This window comes from Spermophilus citellus, assembly GCF_964194105.1.
Source record: "Spermophilus citellus genome assembly, chromosome: 19".
NCBI lineage: Eukaryota > Metazoa > Chordata > Mammalia > Rodentia > Sciuridae > Spermophilus > Spermophilus citellus.
Window position 1 is genome coordinate 6717624 of NC_138201.1, and position 10144 is coordinate 6727767.

Genomic DNA, 10144 nt, shown 5'->3' on the forward strand with positions numbered 1-10144 from the left:
TCCTTGGAAGTAGGTTCATTATTTATCTATTTTGCCAAAGAGAAAAACTGAAGCTCAGGATTACCTATTTCATCATAGACCATGTTTTAGACCTCAAAGCCTGTGTATACTGGGAGGAAAAATGGTTTCTGGAAAATTTTCCTACAAAAACAATAAGTTTCTGGACTAAATCATCATCATCATCATCATTCTCTGGGAGGAGTAGAAAGAACTCTCTTTCATAACAAGAACCTAGGATTTAGTGCATGATTATCTCAAAACCAGGTTAAGACGGAGCGCAAGAGATGGTGGTGGGGAGAAAGAAAACAAAAGATATGAAATAAAGCAAAGTCAAATAAAGGTGAGTGTCCATAAATAGCTTGAATATCTGCATGTTCGTTTCATGTTTGCAATCATTTGTTTTGAGCTGATGTAGACTTTGTTTCATCCCTAGTGCAGCCAGAATCCTCCTGGGTCTTGCAGGTAAAAAAATAAGTGTTAGGTACTTGATATGCAGTGTGTTTCTTCCCTGCAAAGCAATTCAGCTGAGGAGCAAAGAACTGCACTTCAGGCTGTATACATTTGATTCCTGGCAACCTATGGTAGTGATATTGCAAACATTGAGACTGTTAGACTAATGGAAGTAAATACTGCAAAAACTGTGAAAGATGCTCGTAAGTATTCACTCATTCGCATTCATGCAATAATAATTTACCAAGTACCCACTTTGTGCTAGGCACTGGGCTGCAAATGCTAAAATCTACATTATTAAAATATCATGCCTTCTCTGGGGGAGCAAATGATGCAATCTGGACCATTATACCTGTGACTGTAAAGTGATATTGGTAGGGTTGCTAAATGTTTATCACCCAGCTCATCAGGAGAAACAGCCAGAACTGTCTCATTTGAGATTCTCATGGTGTAAATATAGGATCCTGCCACAGCTGCCTGGTCACCATATTGTGTCCCTGGATGGGGAGAAGGGACAAGAGTGAATATTGTAAGGAGTTAGGAGCCAGCTCCAACATAGCATCTGCTGCATCATGTTACATATCATACATCCTAACAGCATAGCCTATGAGCATGTATTCACAGTACTGTGTGTATACAGTATGTTCAAGATAATGAATGCAGTGTAATTTAAAATCATTGCAATGCAATGCCATGCTAAGATGACAGAGCCTATTGATGAAGAGTTCAGGTTTGGTGATCAGAACAATGGGACCTTCAATGTCAACTTAGCAGGGTAATTTGAGTGACTTACATTGCCACTTTATGCCTCGCTTTTCTCATCTACTTAATGGGAGAAGTGCTAGCACCTACTGCCTATGTATGCATGGATAAACAGACATGCTTTTTAGCCCCCAGTTGGTAGTAGGCATTCAGCAAGTGTTTACTCACTAGATCAACAACATCACGGGCACTATGAAGTAAATGTTCATAAGGACCTGGAGGAAGAGAGAGCGCTGAGCCCATTGTACATCAACAAAGCTTCCCAGGTCAGAAGCATTTAAAATGGGCCTGGAACCTGAGTAGAGCTTCACCAGCACATAAGAAGCAGAGACTCATTCCAGATGGCTGCAACGATTTCTTGGAAAGGTAGAAATGGATCCCATATAGAGACTGTATGCTTTTGGTGAATGAGACTACTTCTTTCCCTGAAAATGACTTCAAGTTGCCCAAACACTGATGCTTCTGTTAGCTCATGAACAGCACCTTCTTGTGACCCAGGAGCCACTCGGTGATGGCAACCACGTATTACCAATCCTTCACCAGGCCCAGTTGAGTTGTCCTCAGAGGAGCACACAGAGGCCTTTTGCTGGTAGCCTTTGTTGACTGAAGCCCCAGAAGCTGGCCAGGGAGATGTATTAATGGCAGGACCTAATCGCTATTGCGTTTTACTGAAATTCTATTTCAGCTGCAGAAATGCCGAATGCCTGCTGGTGCAGTGTAATTTCTTCAAGCGTTACCTACTAAAGGACATCATATTTCATTTCTCCATGCCTGAGGTTTATCCAAACAAAGGAAATGGGTTGTTACCAAGGAAAGAATAACTCAAAATTCCAATTATGACTGTTAAACCACATGTGAAATTACTTTTAATAATTAAAAATGGCTCCTGCCATTCTGCAGGCCTCGCTTCATATTAGGTCTGGTGCCATTTTCAGGAAAGCTAATAATCCCCAGTAAATCCCAATGACCTTAATTGTCTTCCCAGGCACCCTTCAATGACCTTTATCGCTTAGACGGTTAAAATCTAAAATAAATGATACTCATATATCTGATGTGCCAGCGTCTCATCTTCCTTGATGTTTTGCATGTTTCCAGGAGAGCCTTCCTCTGAAGACATGAGCGCACGCTTTGCAAAGAATTCTTATTATGTGTATTTTTTTAAAATCAAATTTTAAGGTAGAGAGGGAGAAACGCCAACAAGAAAATTGTCATTTGGGAAAAAGAGGTAAAAACCACAGCAAGCCAAGGGATTGAAATGAATGGAGGTGTATATGTGGGTTAGTGATTATGAATTCCACTGAGGAAACACAAACGTGGCATCCAACCATAAAAGAGCACAGCAAAATCTACTCCCAGAAGCAAGAAATTAATGCAAGTCTTTTGCATCACAGATAAACATTCTTTCTGCAGAAGATTTAAGGAGCCTGTGCTGTCAAGGACAGAGCACCTCTTGGCTATTGCCTGGAGAAGTCATTTTTAATATCTAAATCTCATACCTAGGAATCTTCTTGGATCCAACTTCTTTACTGGTTCCCTAGAGATTGCACATTGCATCATACATTCAAATGTTTTTTTATAAATTGGAATAATGGATGTGACTTTCATATGATTGTGATCTGCATTTCTGCATAATGATGCGCCATTCTTCTTTGGAAAGGCTGCTCTGTTCTTAGGTGCCTTAATTGAATCAGCCATTCATGTATTCATTCAACAAATATTTCCTGAGCATATGTTTTGGATCAGGATTGTATTTATTGCTTAAAATGTGCAGACGATGGGTACATCATCTTAAAAAGAGTGTAGATGAGAGGAGGAGAGACATCCCAGTAGCTAGTAAACTAAAGAATGACAAACAGACATGGTGATGTTGTTAGACTCACATCATTCAGCAGCTTATCTTTAAAATTCCAACTGCCCTAGGAAGCCAGAGAAAGAGGAATATGATTTCCTTCTAGTTCCTCCTGCCATTTTAACAAAAGTCACTAGGCAACACTAGGAATCAGAATGTGGTCCTTGGGACCTAGTCACCCTTGTTTAGGTCTCGCTCAGGGGCCTCTGTCCATGGTACCTAAGGAAAGCTGTCCAGTCTGGCTTTCCACAGCCATACCTAAACACGCACACCCATCGGAGCACCCGGATCCCTTCACCTTGGTGAATCTGTTCTCACTGTTTTGGTCAGCTTTTTTTTTTTTTTGTCATTGTGACAATAAGACATGACAAGAACAACGTAGAGGAGGAAAATTGATTTTGACTCATGGTTTCAGAGGTTCAGTCCATAGATGGCCAAGTCCATTGCTCTAGACCCAAGCTGAGGCAGAACATCATGGCGGAAGGGCATGATGCAGGAAGGTAGCTCAGGACATGGCAGCCAGGAAGCAGGGAGAGCTGTGTTCACCGAACAAATAGAAACCCCAAAGGTATGATACCCCACCCCTGAGACCTGCCTCCTTCAACCACACCCTACCTCTCTACAGCTCACCACCCAGTTAGTCCAATCATTGGATTAATCCACTGATTAGGTTGCAGCTCTCTTGATCCAGTCATCTTTCCTCTTTATATTCTTGCATGATATTGTGGTTCTCATGATCCAATCATTTTTCCTCTTTATATTCTTGTATGATATCACACATGAGCTTTGTGGGAATATCACATGTCCAAGCCATAACACTCACCTACCCTGAACCCAGTGATTTCCAATTGTTTCTCTCCCATCAACCTTAGTTGAATTCCTCATGGTTTTATGAGACCATCAGTGAGCTCTCTAGGGCCCACTCATATGCCTTTCTTTTATCCCACAGCTCTCTTTCACATGGATCTCCAACCACATGCTTTCCTTTGTGGGCCTCAAACCATTAAAAGGTTTTAACCCATGATTTATGATTGCCTGAAGTACTTCTCCAGACAGCTTCAATGGTTTCAATCCATTTTCTTTTCTGTATCTGTTTTACAAAGTTTGACTTGAGAAAGAATTTGCTTAAAGACCAAATTTAAAAATACATATATATTAAATATATATATATATATATATATATATATATATATATATATATATGCCAGTCTCACCACCCAGTTGACAATCTATTATTTATATCAGTTATTCATATGTCTCCTCCACCAGAATATAAGGTCTACAAAATAAGGCACTTTGCCTTTACAATTCATCCTAAAACCCTACTCCTAGAAAACAACAATTAGCTCTTGGCCATGATGGCAGCCAGCTTCCAAAATGGCCAGTGATTCATCTCCTCATGGTGTTCACACCCTTGCAAGGCCCTCTAGGACTTCCCTGTGTAACTAATGAATTTTATGGAAATTGCAACATATAAGAGTCAAGGCTCCACCATGATAGGAGTTATGGCTACTACTGACCTCCCTGTTGATTTTCTCACTCTGAGTGAGGCCAGAAATCTTGTCATGAGGACATTCAAGCAGCCCATGGAGAGTGCCCCACAGAGAGGAACCGAGGGTTCCCACCAATGACCAGCACCATGTGAGTGAACCATGTGGGAAATTGGTCCTCTAGCCACCGTCAGATCTTCTGGTGCTTTGGTTATGGTATTAAAACAGACTCTTAGCTGAAACCCCCAAACAGGCTGCCTCTGAGTTCCTGATGCATGAAATCTGGGTAGAATATTGAATATTTATTTTGTCTAAGTGTTAAATTTGGGGACCATTAGTTTGCTACATCAGAAAACTGATATCACCATGCTTTGCTAACTTATATGTCTTATGCTTGAGGCAGAGCCTGTCACATAGTAGGCCTTCAACATTTGCTGGCTATGCTAATGTAAGGGATACAGAGTGACAAAAATGCCTTCATTCCATTTAACTGCATTAAAATGAAGACTAATGGCAGCCTCACCACAAGATACAAGATGTAGCCAACTTTTAAGAAAGGTTTTATTTTATTAAAGATGGCTATGTTGAGATCAGTATCTCATAGTTGCATAATCATGGAGGCTGAGCTGCTTTCTGATTTAACTCCTACATATCTTTGTCTTAGCAGATAAACTGACCAGAAGGGCTTTGTCCCCCTCATTCTTTCTTTAAGGTCTTTAAATTCTGTTTGCAGATGGCTTTGCTTTCCCATCTTTCTCTTTATTGCTTCTCTAGCTTTGGTTGTGATAACAAATGCACTTTTTTAGAATCTTTCAAATTCTGCCATTTTGCTGAAGAAGAAGGAAAAAAAGGATTTAAATCAAATTGTGGTTCATTTGTAGGACTCTCTGCAGACATTTATAACTGACAAGTGAATGCATCAGTTGCTTTAAATAGCCTGACTGTAGTCATTCATAACAAAACAAAGAGGAGCCGGCTGACTGATGGGGACTGACGGATGAGCCTTTCTGTGGAGTTGGGGAGGGTACCAACTTTAATTTTAGAATATCAGCTTTTACAGAAATCTCTGAAATATTTGTTAGTGCCGATTCTGATTCAAATTTAAAGCACACAGCAACGTGTTTAGCCCAACGGGTTGAATATGGCTTCTTTTCAATCTGCTTTTCCTCTCTGCACATCCTGACCAACGTGCCAAACATTTATTTCTCACTCTTCCATAAGCTCATTTTTATTAGCGGTGATGAGCTATCTCCATTTCCTTAGTATGTGTTCCATGAGAAGCAGGCCTTATTTGAAATTTATTTCATGTTGGAGGCATTTACGTAGTTCTACAACCACAGCAGGTCTTCAGCTGCCAATTTAAAAATGGAAAGACACTTTGAAAAGTGTCGGTTATTTTAACAATACTTTATACTCAGGATTCTCGTTTTGTTGTGTGCAGAGAGAATGAGGTGTCATTAAAATCCAGACCATCATGATATCTTGCAATGTGGAATATTTAAGCCTCAGTAGTTTTTGACCACAAATTCACAATTCAAAAGAAAATATATTCAGGGTTAGGAAAACAGCAGGTGCAAAGAGAGTTATAACTAGCTCTTTTGACTATTAGGAGAAAAATAAAATTGGCAGCAATAGACTTGTTCAACTTCTGCATTTCTATTCTTAATGGTAATGATATGACCAAGTGCTACACATTAGCACTGTCAATAGGCATAGCCAATTGCATAGCATTATTGGAACCATCCTACAAATAGAAAAAGAGAGGCCTTAGGGGTTATCAATCATTGACTTGGTGTAGCAATGTGAGATTAGCACTTTGCAACATGCAGTGATATTAAACTCCAAGCTAGCTCAGGGTTTCTCAGTAGCTTCACTGTGGACATTTGGAGCTGGATAATTCTTCCATGTGGGGAACTGTCGTATGCAATATAAGGTATGTAGCTGCATCCCTATTCTGTAGATGCATCCTCTATTCTGTAGATGCCAGGAGCATCACCCCACTCCCAGTAATCAAAAATATCTCCAGATGTTGTCAAATGGCCCCTGGGGACTTCTGCTCTAGATTATTACATGAGTAAAAAACATAAGACTTGGAGAAGATTAAGACATACACTGTCTCAGCTGGGCACAGTGGCACATGCCTGGAATCCCAGTGGCTCAGGAAGCTGAGGCAGGAGGATCATGAGTTCAAAGCCAGCCTCAGCAACAGAGAGATATTGAGCAACTCAGTGAGACCCTGTCTCTAAATAAAAAATAGGGCTGGGGATGTGGCTCAGTGGACGAGTGTCCCCTGAATTCAATCCCAGGTACACACACACACACACACACACATACACTGTTTCTACCATAAAGATCCCCATGAAAAAGCAAGTAGCACCATTGACCCAGAGAAACAGGGACTCCCAAAGCTTTGAGGGGTTTGAGGTGGTAGCGAGGCCCCCTTTATTTCATGTATGGAACTCTCAGGTGCTGGGAGGAGTGTAGATTTGCTCGGTCACAGACTTCATTATACCAGGCGTGAAACTCCACATTCCACTGCTTAAATGCTGTCCTTTCTTCCCATCTAAAGACAACATTATTGCACAGCTTGGGTTTAAGTCTTCATTTGCTAGAAAATGCATTGGGTTTGCATGATCTTTGTTCAGGAAAATAACTGATGGAACTGCAAAGAAAAAGAACCCCCTTATCCTGAGCAATCATTGAACCCTTGAGGGTAGGGAATAGTGAGAATTTTGATGTTAAATTTTGTCTTTTCTATTAAATGATCCTGATATCTAAACTTATCTGATAAGTTTAAAAATTCCATCTTTTAAGTGCAGCATGTTTGATGCAAATGTACAGAATCTAGTCCTATCACCTGGGTTCAAATATTGGTTCAAGGTATGTCAGCATGGGCCAATTGAGCAGCTTTTTAAAAGCATGAAATTTCTATTTGTGGGAGATAAAGGAGATCATTAAACCCAACTCATAAGATTGCCTTAAACATAAAATGAGATAATGCCTACAGGTAGTTGGGCTCAATTTCTATTACATAAAATCATTCTAAATACATGTTTGGTTGCTGCTATTGCTGTTATTATTAGTAGCATTAATAATAAATTGAATGAAAATCAGAAAAGCTAATTATGCATGCATAGATGTAAGCACTCTTCTTTGTAAATCACTCAACAATAAGACAAAGTCAGAAATAAGAATCTATGAGTTGGCTGGGCATGGTGGCATACGCCTGTCTTCCCAGTGGCTCAGGAGTCTGAGCCAGGAGAATTGCAAGTTCAAAGCCAGCCTCAGCAAAAGCGAGGCACTAAGCAACTCAGTGAGACTCTGTCTCTAAATAAAATCCAAAATAGGGCTGGGGATGTGCCGCAGTCTTGGCTGGGCACAGAATCACGAGCCAATCAAGCAGGAACAAAACTTTATTTTGAAAAAGCCGCTAACACTCTCAGCGCCAGCAAGTCAAAAACCGGTCCTCCCACGAGGGTGTCCGACCGGAACCGCGCGCCGACCGGAACCCCCGGGGTCCCCCCGGACCTCCCCCGGAATTTCCTCCTACTATCCTTCCCCAACCAATGGGAACTCTCCAAGAGTCTGGTAACATGAGTCCGTAACATGAGTCCGGTAGCAGGCCAAGGTGAACAACGGGAGTCCAATTTGCATATGAATGTAAATCTTAACATAATCATCTCAGTGGCTAGCTGGCGTCACTTTACAACCAAAGGTGCCATACATTGTATATTTGCTTGTGGCTCCTAGCATCTGCCCCCTTCTGTTTAATTAAGCAACAAGCAATGTGGCTAGGGACCGTGCCTGGTAGGTTGTCCAATTTAACATATGGTTCTTACCCGTCATGGGAGAACTGACCTTTAGGCGTCAGCTTCCTGTCTTAGGTTGAATCCACTGTAATCAGAGCAACCCGTCGCTGACTACCGGTCCAGCATTCAGCCATGCTCGTGGATAGGCCTATGCACCAGTGGGGGGGTGAGGTTCTTGCCTCACCTCTGTTGGCCCCCAAATTTTGCCTTGGTGCCAGTGGGGGGGTGAGGTTCTTTGCCTCACCTCTGTTGGCCCCCAAATTTTAGACCATCACTAGTAGAAGGGAGGAGGATACAGAAATGCCACGACACCAAGCCAATTGATGGCTCCTTGGAAAAATTGCGTCACTGGTGACACCATCAGCAAAGATATGCCAGTATTACCACAATAAACATGGGGTGAGCTGGCAAGGAAATTGCATCACTGGTGACACCATCAGCAAAGATATGCCAGCAGTACCACAATTCGGTGCACCAGATGATATTTTACAATGTATACAACTGATATATAGTCCAGGCAAGTTCTGCAAGCAGTTCAAATTGGAGGAGTCTATCAATATGTCCATTTCCTCCCAAAGTAAATCAAGTCCTTGATTGAGCATTACTTGTTGAGTTATATTCATTGATGCATCAGTTTATACAGTTTACTGTGATAGCTATCATAGAAGCTGTAGTTTGGTTTTATCTCAGTCTTCACCGGAATTGGGATGGAGATGGAAATTCTGGCAATGATGCTAAAGAGACATTATCCTGAACAGAGTTATTAAATATAATGAAAAGGAATGGTGAAAGTAAACAAACAGATCTGTTAACCATCTTTAACAACAATCATAAACAGCTGTTCACCTAATTTAAATTAAACCATATAAATCACGTGAATAAAGAAAAAATTCGGATCCATTTTTTCATGAGCGCTCCTCATATAAGAAATATGGACATACACACATACAGACATACAACACAAAACAGAAGTGTGCACACAACATACAACACATAAGACAATAGTAAATAAAGGCCTTGTAACTATACTTAAGTGAAATCTCCATTGCAATGTTTAAAAACTCCACAGTCAAAAAATAAATAAATAAATAAATAAATAAAAAAAAAATAAAACACAGTCAAAAAATAAAACTGATCAGAAAAACATTAACCTAGATTTGTATGAGCTCAAAAATAAAATAGAACTTTATGATGTGGAAAAATGCAATAATAAAATAGATACTGAAAAAAAAAAAAAAAAAAAAACACCTTGGTTAATCACTGTCGCCGATGTAAGAATAGCCAAGCTGGAGCTCTGGATGTCAGCTGTTATGGATTTGAGTCAAATCATCTTCTTTTTCTGTAGAAATTGTTTTAGTTAATCTCTCTGGAATCCAAATTGGTTGCTGTTCATCCTGTGGGAAAACACAGACAGCGCCCCGATTCCAGACTATCACTGGATCCGGGCCTTTCCATTGTCCTGTTAGAATATCTTTCCAAAGTACCTTAGGCTTATGTACATTTTTGGGGTACAAATGTCTTTCCGCAGCACTAAGTCCCGATGAATCTAAATTTAAAAAGTTTAGAGTAAAAAGGGTTATTTTAAGTTTATCTTTGGGGGATATATACCCCTTTCCAATTCCCTCCTTTTGTTTTAATAAGTACATTTTAATAGTTTGATGAGCTCTTTCAACTATGCCTTGTCCTTGTGGATTGTATGGAATTCCTGTTATGTGAGTAATACCAAATGATGAGCAAAATTGTTTAAAAGAGGAGGAAGTATAACCAGGACCGTTGTCCGTTTT